Source organism: Aricia agestis, chromosome 17, assembly GCF_905147365.1.
Source record: "Aricia agestis chromosome 17, ilAriAges1.1, whole genome shotgun sequence".
Lineage (NCBI taxonomy): Eukaryota > Metazoa > Arthropoda > Insecta > Lepidoptera > Lycaenidae > Aricia > Aricia agestis.
This window is the reverse complement of record NC_056422.1, coordinates 11630292-11655351: the sequence shown is the minus strand read 5'-3', so window position 1 is coordinate 11655351 and position 25060 is coordinate 11630292. Positions and strand designations below refer to the sequence as shown.

Genomic DNA, 25060 nt, shown 5'->3' with positions numbered 1-25060 from the left:
AGAAAAAATAGATAGAGATTTCTAAGTAAATCAAAAACTCCGATGGATTTATGATAGGCTGTAATTGAATAATTTTCTTAGTTAGCTTGGGCCTTGGACCAACCAATAAATATGGACGCCTAAGTAAAATATTTTATTTTAGAATCCTAGTTTAAGTGAAAATATTTTACTTTTAGACAAATGAGGCTTTAATAGCTCTTCGCTTTATCACAAGAAGGACACGGCTTGAAACAGACTCAAAGTTCATGTGGCTCCAACCTCCTCCTGTCCATCCATGTGGGCACAACCTCCCCCTGCCCTTACTCCATGTGGGTCTAACCACCCCCTGCCCTGGGTCCATGTAGGCCTGGCCTCCCCCTGGTCGGGACCGTCACATGTGCTCCTAATACCCAACATTTGTCAGTCTGTAATTGCGAACTGATACCCGGCCCGCACTTAAATCTTAATGTAACTTTGAGTTGTAGTCAACTGTGCTTTGTCTTAAGTTCTGTTAAGTTGAGGGACATAGTTTGTAATGTGTGTATTTACACTGTTACTAGTTACTATGAAACGAAATGAATGCTACTAACACTCAGTTTGAAATTTCTTTACTCTTCAAAATTATATTTTAGCGACTAAAGTTGGCCCCTAGACCAGCATTTCCCAAAGTCCCGCACTTTGGGAAACCACACACTGGTGGGTCGCGGGTAGATTTTGGGTGGGCCCTAAAACTATAGGACGATTGTCGTACTTACGTACGGTACGTCTTTTAATTGAAATTGGTGTGGTGAGGAGCTTTAGAAAAGGCCCAAGTCCAGCAGTGAACGGCAGTAGGCTGACGATAATGATATGGTCAGCGGCAGTAACATACCACTTTTTGTCTTCATGACACAAGGTGGGCCGCGAACTTTAAACTTTCTTGTAGATGGGTCGCGGTCCCTACAAGTTTGGGAAACACTGCCTTAGACGATCAATTTAATTGTGCAATATTATTATTGAACAATTTATTTAACAATGAAAGGCGGGCGCGTTCAATATTAACCCTAGACTGTCAATAATATTGCACAATAAGATTGATCGTCTAGGGGCTAAATCATACAATCAACAACCCTGTAAAATAGATAAACTACGGTCAAAAAACCTCAGAAACCGGAAATAAATACTGTATATTTTATTCTCTCGCTCCGGAAAACACACATCATTATTTTAAAAGTCGGCAAAAGCAAAAATATCGCGCCGCGGAAAATGCTGACGCTCGAATTGCACTCGGAAGTCAGCGGTTTACAATGTAAACAGCAAAATGTACAGTTTACCGTGTACATACATGTTTGCTCTGCTCAAACAATCTAATTGGTGTTTCCGAACGTTAAAAACATTTTGGATCAAAAAATATAGTGAATACATCGTGTTATTTCAATAAGTATTCATAAACAATTATACTGGTTATTATTTTCATAAAATATGCGATATTTTGTCTGTCTGTCTAGTAACAGACAGCTTTGCACTCTGCAGCCACTGAACTCATTAAAAAATGGTATGGAGATACTTGGAGAAAGGACATAGTATAGTTTAAACGATGTAACTTCGGTTTTCATCTAGTTTTTATCCGACTACAGCGAACTACGAAGCCAAAAGAAAATGCTTTTGGGAGTCTTATACCTGTTTTCACCAACGACTCCTAACGCGAGGTAAGTGTTCTTTTAGGGTCACGTATCGCTTGAAACAAACAAGTTTTTGATAATATGTAATATGTTTTACAAAAGTCATTACCTGCGTCCGTACTTGTGTGACTAGACAACGGAAATATATTAAATACTTTTATACTATACATATATTTAAGATTTTTATTGAATATTTTTTTATGATATAAGGGGGCAAACGAGCAAACGGGTCACCTGATGGAAAGCAACTTCCGTTGCCCATGGACACTCGCAGCATCAGAAGAGCTGCAAGTGCGTTGCCGGCCTTTTAAGAGGGAATAGGGTAATAGGGGAGGGTGGGAATGGGAAGGGAATAGGGGAGGGTAGGGAAGGGAATAGGGTAGGGGATTGGGCCTCCGGTAAACTCACTCACTTGGCGAAACACAGCGCAAGCGCTGTTTCACGCCGGTTTTCTGTGAGAACGTGGTATTTCTCCGGTCGAGCCAGCCCATTCGTGCCGAAGCATGGCTCTCCCACGTGTGAATGATATATATCATTCATACATATTTAAAACACATCCATGACCCAGGAACTTAGAAAACTTTTTGTTCCGTCGGCGTGATTCGAACCCGCGACCCCCGGCTTGAGCTACAGAGGTCGTCAATTGGTACTTGTAGGATATAATTATATCGCTAATGGCCGCTAGGGGTGACTTAGCGTTAGGAGGCGGTTAGTGAAAAGGGAAGGGTTAAGGGACACTAGATACATGTAAGTTATGTATGTATCCTCATATTATTATGTAATTAAATTAAATATGTGTATCTAATAAGTATATTCAGCGCAGATCAGGGTTCAACAGTATTTGGCCAGCAGTGGGGAATAATTTCTAAGCCCACGCTCGCCCACACGACACGACGGCATGTGTACCGTAATTGTAGATTTTGTTAACGCGAAAATGTAAAGCCGTTTGTGTATTAAAATGTCCTAAGCATACAAGATACATTTTCTGGAATATAATATTTTGTTTTGTACGTGCTATTGTTTACGCAACCAAATTCAAATTCATAACCAAATTCACACCAAACCCAGAGTGCAAACAACGGAATGGACCTTGGGATTGGTGGGAGGGAGAATTAAAAAAAACAGGCGAAGCTAGCAATATTCAAAATTCGACCTAAAAAGAGAGGGTATACCCGAAGTTTTGACCTTGCGTGGCAGTCGGCAGCGGAAGCAAAATTATTAATAGTATGATAATTATTTTTTTACTTTACAATATATTAATTTCAGCTTTGACAGCTATACAGGTCTCAGTGATAGAGTCGCACTGTTAAACCTGACTATTGAAAGGATGCGCATGTCCTTTATTCAAGTATATGCACCAACAGAAGCAGCTAGTGAGGAGGAGATTAGCTCATTTTATCAGCAGGTTAACAAAGCCATCGACCTAGCCTACAACAATCATCTCGTAATGGGAGACTTCAACGCCAAAATAGGACAGCCAGAAAAAGATGAAAAACTGATAATGAAAAATTATGGCTATGGGGAAAGAAACCAAAGAGGTCAGAGATTAATCGACTTCGCCCTCGAACATAAACTAGCAATCCTAAACACCTTTTTTCGTAAAAAGCCTAAACAGAGATGGACATGGCGGTCACCGAATGGATTACATAAAAATGAATTAGATTTTATACTGTCAAATAACCCTGGATTATGTCAAAATATAGAGGTCCTAAACGTAAGCTTTCCATCTGACCACAGACCAGTTAGAGCTACTCTAGCAATGAGTACAACACAAAAAAAAAGGCGTGCGGGCTACAATAATAAAAGGCACTTCTCACTAAAAACTGAACAAGAAATAACAAGATACAAACAAAACATCTTAGATCATGTGCAAAATTTGACTCATTGTGTAGAAAAAACATCTGTACAAGCATATTACAATATTTTACTTAAAGCTATATCCCAAAGCTTACAAGACGCCCGTATACCTAAAGAAACAGCAAAAACGACACACAAAATATTGCATGAACGCACGTTAGCTCTCATAAAGAGAAGGCAGGAATTGCACCGTACGAAAAATAAAACAAGAGCAATGAAAAACGAGTTAAAAGCCTTATACAAACTAATAAGCAAATACATAAAGCTCGACTACAAGAACTACAGATTAAAGACGTTTGAATTCCATTTGAAACAAACAGGAAGCTCAAAAAAACCTCTGAAAGAGCTACGAACAAATAAAGGTTGGATAGATAGCTTAAGCAGCAACGGCATGTTGGTTAAAAATCGAAAAGATATCATTCATACAGCAACAGAGTTTTATAAAAATCTATACAGTGCCAGAACAAACGAATATAGCAACCACAAAAATTGTACAAATGAAACCAACTTTGAAAATATTCCACCTATATCAGAAAACGAAGTAACCGAGACCATTAAAAGGCTAAAAATAGACAAAAGCCCAGGGCCGGACGGCATCACCAATGAAGCCATAAAAATTGCTTGCCAACACCTTACTCCACCCTTAACTTGCCTTTTTAACAAAATATTAGAAACAGCTGAAATACCGTCACAGTGGAAAGAGTCAGAGATTATTTTGATTTACAAAAAAGGAAATGCAAAAGATATTGCAAATTACAGACCGATAAGCCTTCTCTCCTGTCTCTACAAACTTTTCGCTACAATTATTAACAACAGAATTAGCAGGACGCTGGAAGCAAAACAACCGATCGAACAAGCTGGTTTTCGAAAAAGTTTCTCAACGATTGACCACATACATACGTTGGAACTCATAATGGAAAAATATCAGGAAAAACAAAGAAGTCTCTACATAGCGTTTATCGATTATAAAAAGGCCTTCGACTCTGTATCACACTCTAGTATATGGACTGCTTTACAGGGCCAGGGAGTTCACCCAAAATATATAGAATTAATCAAAAATATTTATAATAATAGCGTAGCGAGCATAAAGTTGGAAACTACTGGACCTACATTTGCTGTAAAAAGAGGGGTAAAACAAGGATACCCCCTATCCCCAAAATTATTTATATCGGTCCTAGAATCAATAATAAATAATTTAAAATGGGAAAAAATGGGACTCAACATCAAAGGGAATTATCTATGTCACCTGCGTTTTGCAGATGATTTGGTTCTGTTATCGGAAACGAGCACACAACTCCAATCCTTGATCGACTCCTTAAACACGGCTAGCAAATATGTGGGACTAGAAATGAATCTAACAAAAACAATGATTATGACAAACAGCTCAAAATACAGAAATATATCAATAGACGACGAAACTCTACAATACACTGATACGTACACATACCTAGGAAAACTAATTGGATTCGACAGAAAACTAAACGAATTGGAAGTAGAGCGAAGAGCGCAAAATACGTGGAACAAATACTGGTCGCTCAGCGAGATATTTAAAAGCAACTTGTCCATAAGTATAAAAACAAAAGCGATGAATACCTGCCTCCTACCCTGCCTGACCTACGCGTGTCAAACTTGGAAATTCTCTAACAAAATTAAAAACAAGATTACCACCTGCCAACGCGGCATAGAAAGAAGTATGCTCAACATCAGAAAAATACAAAAAATCCGCCACTCCAACATAAGGAAAATAACAAAAGCGAAAGATGCCTTAACCTACGCTAGAAAATTAAAATGGAAGTGGGCAGGACACGTAGCGAGGCTAGAGGATGACCGATGGACTAGCAGGGTAACTAAATGGGCTGGTCCGTACGGTAAACGTCTCCAAGGCAGACCACATGCGAGATGGGAGGATGAAATAATAAAAATAGCCGGTCGCTCCTGGCCAACAGTTGCTCGAGATAGAGAAAAATGGAATTCTTTAGAGGAGGCCTTCACCTTCAACTGAGAGGGGTTCTTGCAGAGAAAAAAAAAAAGTTACATTAACATTAATTAAGTAATTAGAGTAGTATAGTAGTATAGTTAGTTAATAGTCGCAAGTAAATTAAGAGTAGTTTTGATATTTTATAGTCATTATTATTTATTACCACTGTTTGTAAACTTTTATTTTAACATTAGCTCTATTCTATCACATTGTATCATAGCAAGAAATAAAAGGCTTTTTATTTTATTTTATTTTATTTTATTATATTAATTTCTAAACTTTCATGAATTTTTTAAGTCTACTTTTCCTTTAAAAATGCTACTTCACAGTTCACACGTCCTTGGAAACATTTTTATATGTGTAGGACCTACCTACTAGGACTAGGTATAAGATAGCATCCCCAAGTCAGTTGCGCAAAAATTTATTTTTAAAGCACGGAGGCGGGATAAAAATTATCTTATGTCCTTTCTCGGGACGAAAAAGCCAAATTGGTTCGGCGGTTTGGCTGTGAAGAGGTGACAGACAGACTTTCGCAATGGGGATTGTCCATTTTTTTTAAATTTTGCTCATTACAAAAACATTTCGAGGAATAAGGTCAGTGATCGTTTTTCTGTATATAAACGAAAAAAATACCCATTAGTTACTTATATTTTTGAACAAATATGTTTAACCTTTATTTGACCTTCAATGGCGTTAAATTAGCAATAAATTCGACCAACATTACGTTTCGAACTTTTGGTAAGCTTCTCGTATCAGCTTTCACATAATGAGATGCATTTGACGAACCAGCCATTATAAATAAGATTGAAAGGAAAAAACATACTGCAGAGGTCAATTATTGGCCGCCGATGATGACGTCAGAGCGAAACTTTAAAAATTTATTGAGAAAAAAGTAGCCAATGAATTTCAAAATTATTTAATTTATATTCTTAAAATACCCTATTTTAACGAAAAAAAATATAAAAAGTACATGTGATTTTTTTTGGACAATGCCCATTATAATATCAGTATGGATGGGTTCCGGGGAAATAATCACAATATAAATTACTAGGACTATTAAAATTTCAATAGCACATATCCCGGGCGGTGTAGCGCGTTGGGATGATTTTGATACGGGTAAGGGATGGGATGGCCAGCAGGAATTAAGTTATCGTGTACCGTCGGCGCATACCTTAAACATACATACAGGGACGGATTTGGACAAGGATTTCAGTGTGGATTTGGTTGTTTGATGAAAAGCTGTATCGTTTTGGATTAAAGCAAAGTATTTTTATAGATCTCCGTCGTATTAAAGCTACCCAATTTTAGGGAGTCACAGAAAAAAGATGCCAATTTATGTTTTTTTTTAAGAATTGTTGTTCTGATAATTTATAAAGTACTAGAAACACTTGTAGGAGCATAATAGTCTTAAAAGAAAAAGAAAGCAAATCTCTCCACGTTGACTCATGACTACCTACCACAATTAAGATATCATTAATTTGTAGCAGTCAATATCTTTAACAATACTATTAACAGATTAGAAGAACTAACACAATTATTACTCGTACTGGCCACTTAGACAAAGCTTTGTCTAAGTGGCCAGTACGAGTAATAATTCACTATATTAAGAAATTATTAACAAATTACACGACCGGTTTTGAATGAAACGTCATGTAATTTGTTAATAATTTCTTAATATAGTGGAAAAAGTGCACGGAAATTGTGTTTTATTTGTGTTCAACATGAATTTCCACCAAGAATGGTACAATCAATTACATATTATGATGATGATGAATAATTATTTACTAATCATCAAGTCAGAATCCATCCCCGTACCACCCCGCGCTCGGGCCGGGTCCCGCAGGGGCGCAAGACACATATCTCAGGCGGGGATGCAAGAAATGCCCCGCCGTATGTAGATTTGTGCCGTGGTCATTATTGTAGAGAGGTTCGCTAGTTTGATAGTTGACAACTTCTTCTTCTTATTGATTTTAGCAGTTAGAATTCGACAGCAAATATTAAACTGATAAAAGTGGGCTAAAAATAATTTAATTATAATATAAACAGTATGCAAATTTTTCCTTTAGGTTGGTTGGGAAGATTTGATGTAAATGGCAAAACCAATAACGTTACTGATATTTCTTTATTAAAAATCCAAAAGCTGTAAATTGGTCACTAAGCAAACATCCCAAACAGCTTTTAAAACATTTTTTAAAAATTAACAGCATTTGGCAAAAGGAATTATCTGGTCAAAAATAATTATGTTCGCCCAGCCTTTGGTTTCGTTCAAGCCAACCCAAAAAAAAAATTGTGGTCGGCTTAAATTTCGGTTATGGTCATAAGTGACAACAGATTGATCAACCTGAACTGCAGTATTGCCCTAACAAATAACTCTTTATCCAATACACAAAACAAGAGCCTTCATTAAATTAGTATACTTAAATAAACTTTAAATTAATTAAATTCAAGTATCAAAACCACTGTATCTGCTACATCGTGGATAGGACGTGGATAAGGCAATCGGCGCGCACCGAATGTTTTGTCTTGTGCTCCAGTGTGTGACAGTCCGACTTCACGGCGTGCCGACATATTTGAAGACAACCCTTGTAGTCTAGGAGATGAAGGCTTAGAATGGCCACCTTGATTGTGTTTCTTTCTACGGAAGAATAGACAAAGAATAAGAACGTTTATTTCCAAAGACGTAAATACAATGAGATGGTACAACGTTAAATAGGATTAGTATCCTGCCAGATATTATAATGTCGAACAGCGAACGTTTTAAAACTTATGAGCACCAAAAGAAATCTGTGATTTTTTTAACGAAGTCTTTCTTTCGCGTTGCTATAACAGCTGCGAGCATGCTAAGTTGGTGAACAGATACATAAAATAAGCTTTGTAATGTACATAAAATATAAGCAACATTTTTTTTCGTAAATTCAACATTATTCTAGTATCTGTCCAAATACAATATTCGTCATAAAAACTCACACCGGCTCCTAGTCTACAATCTCAAGACACCGTCCTCAGGGCTGTCACACGCAGATGCCAATAATATGGTCGTATGTGCGGCTGAGAGAATTATTAATGCTGTTTCGCTCGGGTGCGGGCTTATTTAAATAGTTTCTGCAGACCGTACTTAATATTAGTTGAGACATTGGTTTGGGATTCCGCCGTGATATAGGTAGAGTTTGTCATATTAATATTGTGTACATTTGGATTCTGGATATGACAGATATGGATTTAAGCTCGGTTTTGAGTTGTCGGCGTCTTGAGTTTATAATAATTTCTTGCTTACTTGTTGAACAATTGTATGTCTTAACTTCACAGAACACACATAAAGATACAGGCTAATTATGATTTTTGACATATTATTATATTATATTTTTATGATGAATAGGAGAATAAAAGCGAGCAGATAATCAGTAATAGTACATAGAATTAAACAATGTTAATTTAATTAAATGTTTCCATTAAACCTGTTTACTATTATCATTATCAAAATCCCTGCTGGAATCTAAATTCATAACTGTTGCTTCTTTTCCTAGAAGTTTTAATTCTTAAGATTCCGTACCCAAAGGGTACGGGACCTGATTACTAAGACTTCGATATCTGTCCTTCTGTCCGTCTGTATGTCTCCAGGCTGTAACTCAAGAACGGTTATAGCTAGAGAGTTGAAATTTTCACAGATTATGTATTTCTGTTGCCGCTATAATAAAAAATACTAAAAACAAAATAAAATAAATATTTAAGAGGGGCTCCCATACAAGAAACGTGATTTTTTTGGCCTTGTTTGCTCTATATCAATAATGGCAAAAGGTAGGTGCTTGAATTTTCCTTAGGTTATATGTGTACTTTATTTTTTAACAATAAGATTAAAATAAAATAAAAAAGTAAGGGTTCCCATAAGTCCCATACAAAAAACACAATTGTGGTCTAATTTTGCTTTATACTGGTACGGAACCCTTCGTGCGCGAGTCCGACTCGTACTTGGCCGATTATTAAATAAAACAATAAAACTAATCTACTAGGCACGACTTATAAGTGGATTAATATTTTTAAAGATAACCTTCCATAACAAAAACAAACCTTAATATCAGCTTTTATATAAACTCTAGATAATGAATGCAGAGAGGCACACGTTTTTTTTAAACTACAATATTTTGACAACCCTCACGTATAGGCGAGGAGCCGGACAATGAAATATTTGCTCATTAGCCTGTCTACTGATTAATTGGGCTTCTAGCGTGAATGTGCGGTCTCACTGTTAGCGGTAGACAAAATTTAAGATGCTTCATTTTTTATAATAAGTTACTATTATTGATTTAATATTAATAAGAGATTAAAATTAAAATTAAATTTAAGATTTTTAATTCAGTAATTCTTGTATACTGTAATAAAATTATTATTGAAAATAATAATATTTTACATTCCATGGTAGTACTTATAACTCAAAGGTTCCATGTCATTTATACTCATCTTGGCGGGGGCACTCCCGTGCCCCCAGATAGAGAAAAGGTATAATTGTTACTACTTTGAGATAGTTGAATAATTAACCTTTCAATATCTTAAGTTTTGTTGTTATAGGTGGAACACAAACTGGCGACATGGCTTAGAATAAAGGCAAGTGGGAATTATAAAATACTCACAAAACATTACACAAAAAAAATATTTACAGATAATATCCTTCGACGTCTTTGCGGGGTATTGGTGAGGAAGTTAAAAACGCTTCCCGCTCCGCTCATCCCCCTGTCACTGCCGCTCCACCCTCTTCTTGCCCATTCCATTGTTTATGCGGTAGATATTATAATGTGTTTTGTCGGTAGCCGCCGTGATATGGAGCTATTTACGAGCCTGATAAATGGCCGCCGGCTCCTGGACTAGGACCGATATCCTTTAACTCTCTTACGTAACTCGGTTAAGCCTGCGACATACGTCCATGCTCATGTCAGTTCTGATAAAGTTTGAAAGCCATTGATCAAGATAAACCTCAGTCATTAGTCTTTCCAATTTTATAATAATTATGTAAAACCCTATAAAACTAATAATACGTTGAGATTTTACAAGGGGTCATAAAAATTTGAAGGCTTTAGTGGGACAAGACTTTCTTCATTGTTGACTTGCATGTGGTCTGTGGACACATGCTTAGTATTTATTATTTATTATGAAATAAGGGGGCAAACGAGCAAACGGGTCACCTGATGGAAAGACCATAGACACTCGCAGCATAGACACCATAGACACTCGCAGCATCAGAAGAGCTGCAGGTGCGTTGCCGGCCTTTTAAGAGGGAATAGGGTAATAGGGGAGGGTAGAGAAGGGAACGGAATAGGGGAGAGTAGGGAAGGGAAGGAAATAGGGGAGGGTAGGGAAGGGAATAGGGTAGGGGATTGGGCCTCCGGTAAACTCACTCACTCAGCGAAACACAGCGAAAGCGCTGATTCACGCCGGGTTTCTGTGAGAACGTGGTATTTCTCCGGTCGAGCCGGCCCATTCGGGCCGAAGCATGGCTCTCCCACGTATAAAACTAAAAACGATTTAAGATCTTCTGTCTAGGTTTAGAATCTATTGTATGAGTTTAAGTTAAGTTTGATGTTACTTACTAAAGCAAAAAAAAAATAATTGTCATACTCATAAAAAAGTTGCCATCAGCAAAAGGTCATTATATTAAAAGACAATAATTTTACAGCACACACAATAATAATAATTATTGATCATAGGATTTCGCCTCTCTACTGATAACTGCCAACGTCCATCATTTGCCACGTGGAGAGGCATAAGCCGTACCATATCTATAAAATAGGTGCATTAATATCAAACAGTAAAGGATACCTTAGCCCCTAATTAAAGTCGTCCCTAGCATAAGTTTCGAACAATATGTGGCATATATTACAGCGGTTATTCTGGCATATTACCTTGGCATATTCTGGCATATATCCGTGGACATAATTGTCGGATGCAGATGTCGCCAGCTGAGATTAATCTTAACGAGGGTCCAACTATGTTGAAATAAGCGGCCCAAGTCACAAGCTTTTTAAGTTATTACAAAAAAAACTCCATTCTTATATATTATTTACTATATAAATATTTTCTTATACGTTTACGATTTTGTTTAATGATAAAAGTAAGTTTTGAATCACATAAAAAAATATTTTTAGTCTTATCTAATAAAAGAACCATAATAATAAGTAATGTAATACTTTTAAAAATAATCTTATTATATCTTTAAACGAGCAATTCTTGTATATACTTATTGTTTAATGTTTAATGTTTAATTCTTATTGTTTAATGTCATGATCTATAGCATATTTTATCGACAAATTGGCTCTAAAATTTTTTCTCTCTCACACGGTTGTAAAATGGCAGCCATTTTAGTTTTTCTCGGGCTTTCACACTAATCTGACCAGTACTTCTCATGTAAATATCCTATGAAGATAAAAAAGGTCTCATTTGATAGCTGAATTTGTGGACTACGCTTACATAGGCAATATGTTATAAATTTCGTGGAATTAAACATAGAAAAACCCAAGTTTAAGAAAAAAAATGGTTATTTTTCTAGTTATTAATCTACCAGATTAAACTGGTTCTTTTTTATTTTAAATAAATACAGGAAGTTTTCATCTTCTAAAATTCTTTTATTTCAATGCTCTAAGTCAGATAGTTTAGAAGTTATAACGATTTTCTTATGATGAGGTGGTCAGATTAGTATGAAGCCAGAGGAAAATGTGTTTTTTTTCAAAGTTGGAGAAAAAAAATTTGAACTCATGATGTATGGCTTATATTAGTGATAAATTGGCTTTCAAATAATTTTTTTCTCCAACTTTCGAAAAAAAAAATTTTCTCTGGCTTCATACCAATCTGACCACCTCATCAGAAGAAAATCGTTATAACTTCTAAACTATCTGACTTAAAACATTGAAGTAAAAGAATTTTAGAAGCTGAAAATTTTCTCTGTCTTTTAAAAGTAAAAGAAACCAGTTTAATGTGCTAGATTTTTTACAAAAAGCCATTAATAAAAAATACACAATTTTTTTTCTTAAACTTGGGTTTTTTTATGTTTAATTCCACGAAATTTATTACATATTGCCTGTGTAAGCATAGTCCACAAATTCAGCTATCAAATGAGACCTTTTTTATCTTCATAAGATATTAAGAAGAGCAGTTCTGGTGAGATTAGTGTGAAAGCTCGAGTAAAACTAAAATGGCTACCATTTTACAACCATGAGAGAGAAAAAAATAATTGAGGGCCAATTTGTCGATAAAATATGCCATAGATCACGACATTAAAGGATCGGACACCGGTGTCGGGACACATTGTATATATATAATTGGAATCTCGGAATCGGCTCCAACGATTTTCATGAAATTTAGTATATATGGGGTTTCGGGGGCGATAAATCGGTCTAGCTAGGAATCATTTCTAGAAAATGTCATTTTCATCGGATACCGAGCAAAGCTCGGTCAAACAGCTAGTGAATTATGAAATACGACAATACTGTATGTACTGATAAAATGGTACACATTGTTTTGTTACACCTAAAAATGAAAAGTAAGTTAACTTGTAAACCTTGTGTGCACTGATACGATAATTTTAAGGCAAAAACCAAAAAAAAAAACGTAGCATTCTCGATCTTCAAGACATTGAAATTAGCATATATATTAAGATAAAGCTAATGTCTTTTATTTAACCGATTTATTGAAAAAAGGAAGTGGTTCTGTATCCGACAATAAATATATTTTTTTCATACCGCATCATAAAAGTCGTTCGGAATCCCACAACATTCAATTCCACATGCAACAACTTCCTCTCTTCACTTCTACCACACCCCGTTGATACGTGTATAACCCGATCACGTGGTGTATCCCGGCACACACGCTAATCCCGTATCCCGTATCCCGGACTTGCGGGATAACCCCGGGAACGTGTATACTGCCCGATTATTACCCGATTTCGAATGTTTGCTGAATTGTGTTTGCAATTCAATCTGTAAATTGCATACGCAAAATAATACTATAAAATCTAAATTCGGCATTATTTTGTTACAGTAACAATTCGGTACAAATTATGTACAGTCTCTATATAATACCTACTTTGGTAAACTTACCAAAATCTTTCTTAACCCATCAATCCCCAAGCGGCAGTCGCCTGTCGCATAACAATTGAAAATCTATTGCGTCTGCGATACCCACCACGGAGGTGTTTATACCGTGCATTTTTCATCACGGATAAATAAACACAAAGCGAAAAAGCGTAACGATTTTTAATATTTTTTTATACATTTTTCAAATGGAAATCTGCATCAGAAAGCTTTCCTTGTAAAATTTACCTGTAAAATGATTCACCTAACAATATATTCTCATTATTATACGCAGATATCCAAGTATTTGTAAAAATGTTGTATTTGAGTGCTACCTTTGATGTTGTATGAATAATCGCATCTTAAAAGTCGGAACCATAGAGCATGATAGCGAGCAGACAAGCCAAATTAACCTTTAACTATGGACATCTAAAAGTTGTAACATACAGGACATGGGGTCTGACAGACCGCTCGTATTTTCATCTGTTTTTCAGATAATTTAAAGACTTTTTTGTATTATTTTTGCTGAAATGCCTTTACACACAATTGATTTAGGGAATGGATGGGTTAAATATCCAAAATTCTAAATTATATTGTAAAATGAAGCATTTTAAGCAAACAAGTCACTTTTAAGACTTTCATTCACCTGTGACGAAAAAATTTAATTTTTATATAATAAACATAAGTTTTAAAACTTTTTGCCTTAATTGTCTATTATTATAAACCATATTAAATATAAAAATTTGAATTTAAACTTCTGAACATATAACATAAAAATTTTGACGTAGGTCGAACATGGACAAAATTATTGGCAGCCATTTCATATGGTGAAGGCCATGACAAAAGTAATTATAGCTTAATGTAAGTAAACATATTGTGGTTAGTATTTATTTTAGTTATCTAGACAGATCCAATTAGTTTTTGCTGTAAAAAAAATATTTCCTAAATATTAGCTCTCCTAGATCCAAATTTCTTCCTTAGAACATTTTCAGTGCAATATTCCAATCGTTTGGCCGATTCCAAGCTTTTTATGTATTATAACGAAGAATTTTACCAAAAAAACATAAGCAGAAGTTAATTCAAGACATTTTACTTAGACATTTATTGCGCACTACCGAAGACACAAACATAATTCTTTATATGGGAAGCATGGACATGGGGTCTCACAGACCGCGCTCGAAGTTCAAACCGACATAACTTTACAAACTTGCAGTCGGCGTCAATTTTTTTTGCTTCATAATACATTTTTCGACTAAAACTGAAGCTACTGAGCGCCGCAAGAGTGAAACTTAAGGCGAGGATAAACCCCAATTTGTTATTCCGCGACTTCCGGTTTACCTAGTTCCAATATAATAACGAAGTTTTAAAAAATATGAGGTATAAAGCACAATATTTAAAATACCTTAAACCATAAACATTTTAATAAAACTTAATACTTTGGCTGTAATTAATTTACAAACTCACCTCTGATAAAAATCTATTTTGAAAGTTACGCGCGGGTTGTCCCAGCGGACGCACGTGTGATCTGCGACGCACGACTTGTCCGTAATTATTGTGCTAGTTAAATACGAATTGTTTTTACACGAGTGTTTACAACCTAACTGATAAGGGCACTCCTGGCAACAGGAGTCCCTTTGTGTTATAATGTTCGACCCCACTAAAGAATATTACCCCACCGTTATGTCTCAACCTACCGCTTCGTCTCAAGCCACCGTGAAACCTCAGCAAGTACCTAAACAAACAAGTTACGCCAATGTCACCTCTTCGTTATCGTTCCCAAAGAAAGATCAGGCGATTATAATAGACTCAATCGATGGAATAACGATAAGAGAATACCTCGTTGCGCTGACCGCCTTGATACCTGCTTCTTCGATAAGATTTGTTTCAAGAATATCGAATGCTAGAATCTGTATTTATTTAGACTCAAAAAAAACCGCAGACGAACTTATTGATGACAAAAAGAAAATTACAGTTAAAAATATGGTATTGGAGATTAAACCATTAATAACTAGAAATAAACGCATAGTTTTATCAAATGTTTGTCCAGTAATTCCCAACTATATTATCGAAGAAAAGTTTAAAGAATTAAAAATTGAAATTTTGTCGCCTATTTCTTTTGTTAAAATTGGTGTTCCGGATCCTGGGTTCTCCCATATATTAAGTTTTAGACGACAGTTGTACATAAGTCCCGATGATGAAAAGTTACTTCCGGAATCATTCCAGGTTAATTTTGATGGCACAAATTATTGGATTTATCTATCATCTGACTCGCTGAAATGTTTTACATGCAACACAACAGGTCACGTTGCCAAAAATTGCCCGCAAACTGAACAAACCTTCTCAGTTACACATCCAGAAGATGAAATAGAAAAAAACGTTACAAATCAAGACACCGTTTTTGACAATGATAATTTAGAAACTCTGCCAATAGTTAGCCCTAAAATACCTGTCAATTCTGAGCCGACATATGACCAAAAACGAACAAAGCGCGCCCATTCACCGAGTACCTGCAGTGAGTCTTCCAAAACAGATGCCGTTAAACCTGCTGTGTCACTGAAAAAGCCAACATCCATTTTAGAAACAGATGATGATTCCTACAGTACTACGTCAGTTGAAGAATCTGACGTAAAGAAAAAAACCAAAAAGAAACTCAGAAAGACAGACACACGATCGAATGAAGACACCTGGAGAGAAATAAAAGAAAATCTTATGAACTCAGACACCGAAAAATTTCCAATAGATATAGATAGGTTTATAAGTTTACTAGATAATACTAAAGGGAAGAAAAATATAAAAGAAATAGTATATACTTATACAGATAACATTAAAGACTTAATAAGAATGTGCAATATACTACACTTAAAATTAAATACTACTTTGAAAAATAGATGTTCGCGATTGTCTAGTAAGTTGCATGAAATTTTGGATTCTACTTCTACATTAAACTCTTAATTTTATTTTTAATACATATAATATTATTATATACTACTTACATACCAAATTATGAATATTTTACAATGGAATGTGAACGGTTATTATAAAAGGTTAGAAAATATTAATTTACTTATTAATGAATTGGATCCATATTGCATTTGCTTACAGGAAACCAATTTCTCTTCAGATTTTAGCGCTTCTATGAAAGGTTTTAGTTGTTTTTATAAAAATCGTCAACATGGGAATAGAGCTAGTGGTGGAGTTTCTATTTACATAAAACCGTATACACTTCCTGAACATGTAAATATTAATACACAATTAGAAGCAATAGCAATTAAAATAAAATTTCCGTTTACGTTTACCATATGTAATGTTTATCTTCCAAACAGTACCACATTTACTAAAAACGATTTAAACAATCTTGTTAACCAATTACCAGCACCTTTTGTTATTTTAGGTGATTTCAACAGTCATCATTCCTACTGGGGCTCTGATAAATGTGATTCCCGGGGTAAAATAATAGTTGATTGGTTGGAAGATCATGATGATATAATTATTTTGAATACTGGTGAAGCAACTCATTTCAATAGTAACACTGGTCTGACAAGTAACATCGATCTTACTTTAGCTTCACAAAATATTACTGAATATTTTGAATGGAATGCTTTAGGAGACTTGTACGATAGCGACCATTTTCCAATATTTATAAAAACATATTCACGACATAATACTCCGAAAAAAGTCCAAGTCCCTAAAAAATGGATATTTGATAAAGCCGATTGGTCCTTATTTCAAAATGAAATTGACAAAAATATTCCAAATTTATTTGTATTAGATAAAATACGTAATGATACTACTATAGATGAAGTTGTTCTTAAATTTTGTGATTTAATTATATATGCAGCAAATAAATCTATACCTAAAACTTCAGGCTACTTTAGACCTAATAATGTTCCCTGGTGGAATGATGACTGTAGAATGGCTATAAAAGAATCTAAAAAAGCTTATAGAAATTTTAAAAAATATGCTAAAAATGATCATGACTCTAAGTATAAAATAGAATATAAAAAGAAAAGGGCATTCTGTAGAAAAATTCTAAAAGAAAACAAAAAAAGATACTGGCAAAGGTGGACATCTACAATAAATTCAAATGTACCCATTAGTGAAATCTGGAAAAAAATTAAAATTATTAACAATACTTATAGTGGCCCTAACAATATCGTGCTCAAAAATAATAATGGATCATTGACAGCGAGCCCAAAAGAAGTTTCAGACTTACTAGCTGATAATTTTGCGGCTAATTCCAGTACTGACAATTATGAACAGGAATTTAAAATTTATAAATCGACTAAGGAAAACGAAAATATAATTTTTGATTTACGCAATAATTTAGATTATATTAATAAAGATATTTTAATGCATGAACTAATGTTGGTACTCTCTCAAAGCAAAAACTCTAGTCCTGGGCCAGATAACATCCCTATTGGTATAATTAAGCATCTCCCCGAAAGTGGACTTAAATATTTACTAAATCTTTATAATTATATGTGGCAAAATCAGTTGTTTCCCGATTGTTGGAGAGAAGCCGTGGTGATTCCAATACTTAAGCCTGGCAAAGATGCTAGTTCACCATCAAGCTACAGACCTATAGCATTAACTTGTAACATGTGCAAAGTATTCGAAAAAATTGTAAGCAACAGAATTAAATGGTACGCAGAAGTAAATAATTATTTATCAAATTATCAATATGGATTTCGACAATTTAGGTCAACCTCTGATCAATTAATGAACATAGAAAGTGAAATTTTAGACTCTTTAGCTAATAATAATTATTTGGTTCTTGTAGCACTTGACATTGAGAAGGCATATGAGATGGTGTGGAAGCATAGAGTGATCGAAATTTTGCAGGGCTTGGGTATCAAAGGAAACACGCTTGCTTTCGTTAAAAATTTTTTAACTAACAGGACGATTAAAGTTAGAATTAATAGTACGGTTTCTGATCAGGTTATTATTGAAAATGGTTTGCCCCAAGGATCGGTTATAAGTGTAGTTTTATTTTTACTGGCAATAAATGATGTCCTTTCATGTATAGATAAACCTCTGAGAGGCTTTTTGTTTGCAGACGACTTGACGATAACTTGTTCTGGTAAGATCTTAGATTCAACATTAAAAATTATTCAAAATACTCTTGATAGGCTTCTCGATTGGTCAAGAAAATCTGGATTTAAATTCTCTAAAACTAAAACAGAATACATTGTATTTACAAAGAAAAAGAAAATAAATACACATTTAGCGCTTTCCTTAAATGATAATACTATTAAAAAAGTAAGTAACATAAAAATATTAGGTTTAACATTAGACTCCAAAATGACATGGAAATTACATTTAAATAAATTAAAAACAGAATGTAATAAAAGATTGAATGTGATTAAAGTTTTATCATCACTGTCATGGGGTGCTGATAAAAATTGTTTAATTAATACATATAAGGCTCTAATTAGACAAAAATTAGATTATGGCGCTATTTTCTATGATTCCGCTAAACCTAGCAATCTTAAATGTTTAGAAAGCATACAAAACACTGCTTTAAGATTAAGTATCGGTGCCTTTAAGACAAGTCCCGTTATGAGTATATTGGCAGAATCGGGGGAAATGCCACTTTCCTACAGAAGAAAACAGCTGGTTCTAATTTATGCCACTAACATTTTCTCTCAACCTTTCAGTCCAATTTATGAATATTTCACAAAATCCTCGCCTAACGCTGAATATAATATTCGATCTAACCTGACCAAACCACTGCGTATTCGAGCTAAACAATATTTAACTGATATAAATTTTTGTTTTCCATCATTTTTCCCTAAAAAAATTCCCGCTTACGGCCCGTGGGTCGATATTGATTTACCTATAAACCTTGAATTAACTAAACATCCTAAAGATAAAACCCCAAATTTAATTTACAAAAGCCTATTTAATGAAATAATACATAAAAATCAAGATTATATACAGTTATATACAGATGGATCAGTAATTGATGATAAATCAGGATGTGCTGTCGTTACTCTCGATAGTAGTTACTGTTATAAATTATCAGATTATAATTCAATTTTCAGTTGTGAAGCTATTGCTATCTGTAAAGCTCTTGAAATAATAAAAAGTGGGAGTAATTTAGATAAATTTATTATATTCTCTGATTCTAAATCGTGCCTGCAGGCACTGCTTAACATTAATAATATCGATCCACTCATACTATGCATGAGAGAAACAATTTTACATTTAATTGAAAATAACTTTAAATTTGAAATATTTTGGATCCCAAGTCATCAGGGTATTGAAGGTAATGAGAAGGCTGATATGGCAGCAAAAAGTGCTACAAATTTAAATTTGGTAGATTTTTCTATTAATTCTAATGCATTAGATGTTAAAAGACACATAAAACAAAAAATTAGAATACTATGGGATACTGTTTGGAAGGATAAAAATTCTAGTAGTAAATTATACAGAATAAGAAATTCAGTTTTTGACAAAGCTCCATCATTATTTCATACTCGAAGGGATCAAACTGTCATTACTAGACTGCGTATTGGTCACACAAATATGACTCATGTATACTTAATGAAAAAAACTGGTAGACCAAAATGTAGATGCAGAATGGATCTAACTGTACAACATCTGTTAGAAGAATGTCATGATTACGATGATATTAAAATAGCTTGTAATTTACCTAATATTATGAAAGATTGTTTAAGTGACAAAGGATACATACAGACGATTAATTTTGTTAAAAATTTAAATATGTATAAAAGTATATAAATGTAAACATTACTGTAGTCGCTAATGACCTTAGCTGTTAAAAAGCGACTTAAAATAAAGAAACAAAAAAAAAAAAAAAATCTATTTTATCGAAATATAAGTATTAACTAGGATAATTATACATTTTATTTTAATAAATTGTTAGTAAATCTATATTAATTTTTAATTTTAACCGAACAATTTTGTTTCTTAATGTTTATTTCCAAATATATTTAAAAAAAACATGAAAAATAGAGAAGATCCGCTCGAGTGACTACAGTTTTATGCTAAGCTAAAATGAATCTTATTACGATGCGTATACGCTTGGTCTTTGGTTGTGTGCAAAGTTATCGTTTTGGATTGAGAATAATCCCCGCCTTAAGGGGAAGTAGGGTAGATGCAATTCTTGCAGGGTACGAGCGGTCTCTGGTCCATAGTTAAAGGTTAAGATGCTTTTAATTTTTATGAAGATTTGCTTCAATTTTATGAAGATTTGACATGGACTCGATACATTTTTTGTCAAAGTCTTTATTAAATTAAAGCTAAGTAATCATTAAATATATAATATAATCTAAGTGCGGTTGTTAGTCCGTAATCAAAAGTGTAAGAATTTTTATGTGTAAGATCTTGATACCTTGTGAATTGTGATGTATCAGGACATGTACTTGAAGATGAAACGACTACAATGGCCGAAACGTCCCGCCTTAGCAGGGGAACTCGGGCTGGTGGTGTGGGAACGCCGCCGCCCGATGCACCGAGTTCCGAGACGGTCGTGATGCGCCTCATATTCCTGCGCATCGCGACACCACCGGAGAGAGGCCTGCGTAAATGAAGCAGGCGTTGGGCTGTCGGAGCTGCGGAGTAATGTTCCATGGGACCCGTCCATCTGTCAGCAGCAAGAGAAGGAACATCGCAGTTTTAGTGCATCATCGCGTCGTCCCCTGCGTCGAATGCGTCACAGCATTTCTCTGCGTAAAAAAGGACATGCACTCGGAGATTTGCGGCCGATTTATTTAAGTGCAAACCAGCGACCACAATCTGGTGCGAACTTGTTTAATGTATTAAACTTTTTTTAGGATGTTGTAAAAATATTAAACTTGGGTTGAAACAGACATATTATTGTGATCTGATAGAAAATTCGTGATACAAAGGGAAATTAGACTGCTGGCTTAGGAGAGGAAGCAATATTTCCCATTTTTTAACACGCAGCGAAAAGGTATGCCTATCCAGCTTATGCATTGTTTACTTCAAAAGGTATTCCCGGAGTCAAACCCTTTGATTTTCCAAAAAAAATATAATATCAGTTTTTACCTTGTACGCCGCCTCTACGCTGCATCGCTCTACGCCGTCACTAACTGTATACCGTGTGATATGTAAATGTATGTAAATGTGTCCCCGCATATCTCCTGACCTCTAGCGTCCCGAACTATTTGTGCACCCTCGCCTTATTCAAATGATCCAAATTATACATACGGACTTTTGGTGATGGTAAAGTTGTGTGGTAGTTCAGGTAACCGTATTAGCATGGATGTTATGCCGGAAAAGTTATGGAAGTCATGTCATAAGTCATAAGTCATAAGTCATAACCAATGGTAGGGCGGAAAATGTTGGGGGATTTTTTTTAATTGTAATGTTCAATATGTAATAACTAATAAATAATAATGTATCAAGTATCAATATAATATTATAATAAATATTACTGCAACATCTTCACTCTAGACGGCAGCACCAGCTTACTAAAGAAAATTTTGTTCAACGTTTGACAGCGTTTCTGTCAATATGACGTGTGTGTGTGTCGGATTTTGGTAGGATTAGGGGCTGCGTAGACGACAGACTATCCGTGACGCACTTTTTAGTCTGTGGAAATAGAACCTATGCAATAATGTGCAGTAACGCACACGACGCACAGCGCAGACGTTTGCGTTACTGCATATAATTGCATAGGTTCTATTTCCACAGACTAAAAAGTGCATCACGGATAGTCTGTCGTCTGCGCTGCGCCTTATTTACTGTATATACTATCGCGTCCTCTGCTCCGAACTGTGCGCAATATTCCCTATTGCGTTTAAACACTATAATGCCTGTTTTCACCAACGGTCTCCTAACGCTAAGTGTTCCTTAGCGATCTTTGCGGGTCAAATATCTCCGAAAACAAACACATTTAAAAAAAAAGTTATGTTTTGCAAAAGTTCTTACGCCCTAAGGACGAACGTGACACATAAAAATTCGTGAAATCTTGGAAGGATATTATGTATTTTGTACCCTTAATGGCCGCTAGGGGACCACTTAGCGTTAAGAGGCGGTTGGTGAAATCAGGCATAAGACATACAACTAATTTACGGCTGTATTAAAAAGAAACTACGTATTTTACTAATACGTAAGTGCTTTACCTTTAAACATAATATTTTGATTTTTTATAACAAAAATTCACCTGTTTTCATACCAAACATTATTTAGGTTTTATACCTGTGGTAGGACCCTACGAAAGTATCGTGTTACAATATATGCCAAAAGTAATCCCACATAGCCAGAGGCCAGTAACATTATATGTAATGGAAATGTCAGACTGGGAACGGAAAATTGTTATCTGATAAATTGCATACAAGGTGATGACATCCATACTAATATAATAAACATACTAGCATTATAAATGCGAACGTGTGTCTGTCTGTTACCTCTTCATGCCCAAACCAGTGAACCGATTTTACTGATTACGGAAACACTTGGAGTCAACAAATGAATTTTACCGCAATGGAGTTGCGGGCAATACCTAGTTTATTCTATAGGCCCTATAGAATAAACCTTATAGTATAGACTATAGAGTATAGACTATAGGGTTTATGTAAATATTACAAATAATAAGTAATTTCAAATACTGTTGATTTATACGTGGGAGAGCCATGCTTCGGCACGATTGGGCCGGCTCGACCGGAGAAATACCACGTTCTCACAGAAAACCGGCGTGAAACAGCGCTTGCGCTGTGTTTCGCCGAGTGAGTGAGTTTACCGGAGGCCCAATCCCCTACCCTATTCCCTTTCCTACCCTCCCCTATTCCCTTCCCTTCCCATCCCTACCCTCCCCTATTACCCTATTCCCTCTTCAAAGGCCGGCAACGCACCTGCAGCCCTCCTGATGCTGCGAGTGTCCATGGGCGACGGAAGTTACTTTCCATCAGGTGACCCGTTTGCTCGTTTGCCCCCTTATTTCATAAAAAAAAACTGTAACCAAACTATACATTAAATGTATAGTTTGGTTACAATATTTGAAATTACTGCTACTCGCTACTAAAAGGCCTTGCCCACTGCGACTTTTAGTAGCGATGACGGCCTTAGATACAAAATTTAAAGAAAAAATTATAGCCTTAGCGGGCTTGCGGGCTGCGGCATATTCATTACTTATCTATTGATATCATCGATTGTTACATTTGGATAAGTAGCCGCTACGAGCCACAAGCGCACAGACATAATATTATAGACTGTCGAAATCACTACCCTTCTTATTGGCTCATCAGGTAAATATGGATCTGCAAGCATCTTGTTCCAGTGTCTATAAAAAAACAAACAGGTTGCATTCCGGAGTGCCGCCATTTTCGCAAACCAAATTTTTCCAAAATCAATTCAGCAACACAAAAGAGACTCACTTATATTTGGACGATGAGCATTCGCGTATTAACCTACAAAAAATACGTATTGAGTTATGAATGCACTTATGTTCTTTCTATAATTTATAACAAGCCTGCATTCAATATTCCACCGAAATATTTTTTGTAGGTTAGGACTTAGGACACAACTGCTTTACTGCGACTAAGTGTATCTAATAATTACACTATTGTGTAATTGTGTATTGACTGAGTATAATAATTACAATATTATGGTATATTTACCATAATATTGAAATCCATAATATCCATGTCGATATAAAAATAATATCCTCCGAGATAAGTTCCATATCCTGCGTCGGGATCCACATCCGAAATTAATCTGATACCACGAGTTACGTATGCTAGAACATAGAGCTACGAAACTGAGATTTAATTTTTTAAATTTAAGTCTTTCGGTCGATTTTAAATTTAATCTTATATTGTAGAATGGCAGAAAATGTTGGTCAAAATCTAGATTTAATTAAAGTTAAGTACTCGTTAAATTTATCTGCGTTTGTATTTTGCAAGCAATTTGCTATCTTTGAGCAGTTTCATTTTCAAAATATTACGAGAACCACTTAAAAAAGGGGAGGGCGAATTTTCATAATAATATTATACTTTGTCGGCAAATTAAACTTCCTATTACTCCTTAAAGTATGTAAAAGACATTATTATGTGGCTTACCATTGTAATAGCAAACGTTTGTCTATTGTATATCACTTCTTCACTTATGAATGACATTTGGTTTGGAGGTACATACATTGAGTCTTGGGTCATAGGTCATGACTCATGACAAAGGACAGTTTCTATCCTAGATAAATTAACAACTCTTTGCTGTAAACCCTTGCTGTAAAGAAAGTTCAGCACATTTTGAGTAACATATTTTGGTAAAGGACACAAAAATACCACCTCCAACCTATCTGCTCCAACATTCGTTGCTCCTGGCGCGTGTGTTGGTCGATTCAATTTCCTCACAGATAACACGTCGCTAATGTGACTTAAACGCGAGTTGGGAATACTTCACGTTTTAATTACAACTACCCTCCCTCATAAATATTACATTGGTGTAAAAGTTGTGTAGACGTTTTGAAAATTGCTTTACGATTCCGAAAATTGATAAGTACTTTCGACTTGCCGGAGCTGGCTTTCGACTTGGGCTTCGGGCTT

General features: G+C 35.2%; 1 long non-coding RNA gene across 1 annotated transcript; it reads left to right on the top strand.

Moving 5' to 3' along the window:
- Positions 1–676: 676 nt before the first annotated feature.
- Positions 677–24116, top strand: LOC121735311. Its single transcript, XR_006036835.1, has 4 exons — positions 677–831; positions 16718–16724; positions 22608–22614; positions 24106–24116. It is a non-coding gene; the product is annotated as an uncharacterized LOC121735311 (long non-coding RNA).
- The last annotated feature ends 944 nt before the right edge of the window (positions 24117–25060 follow it).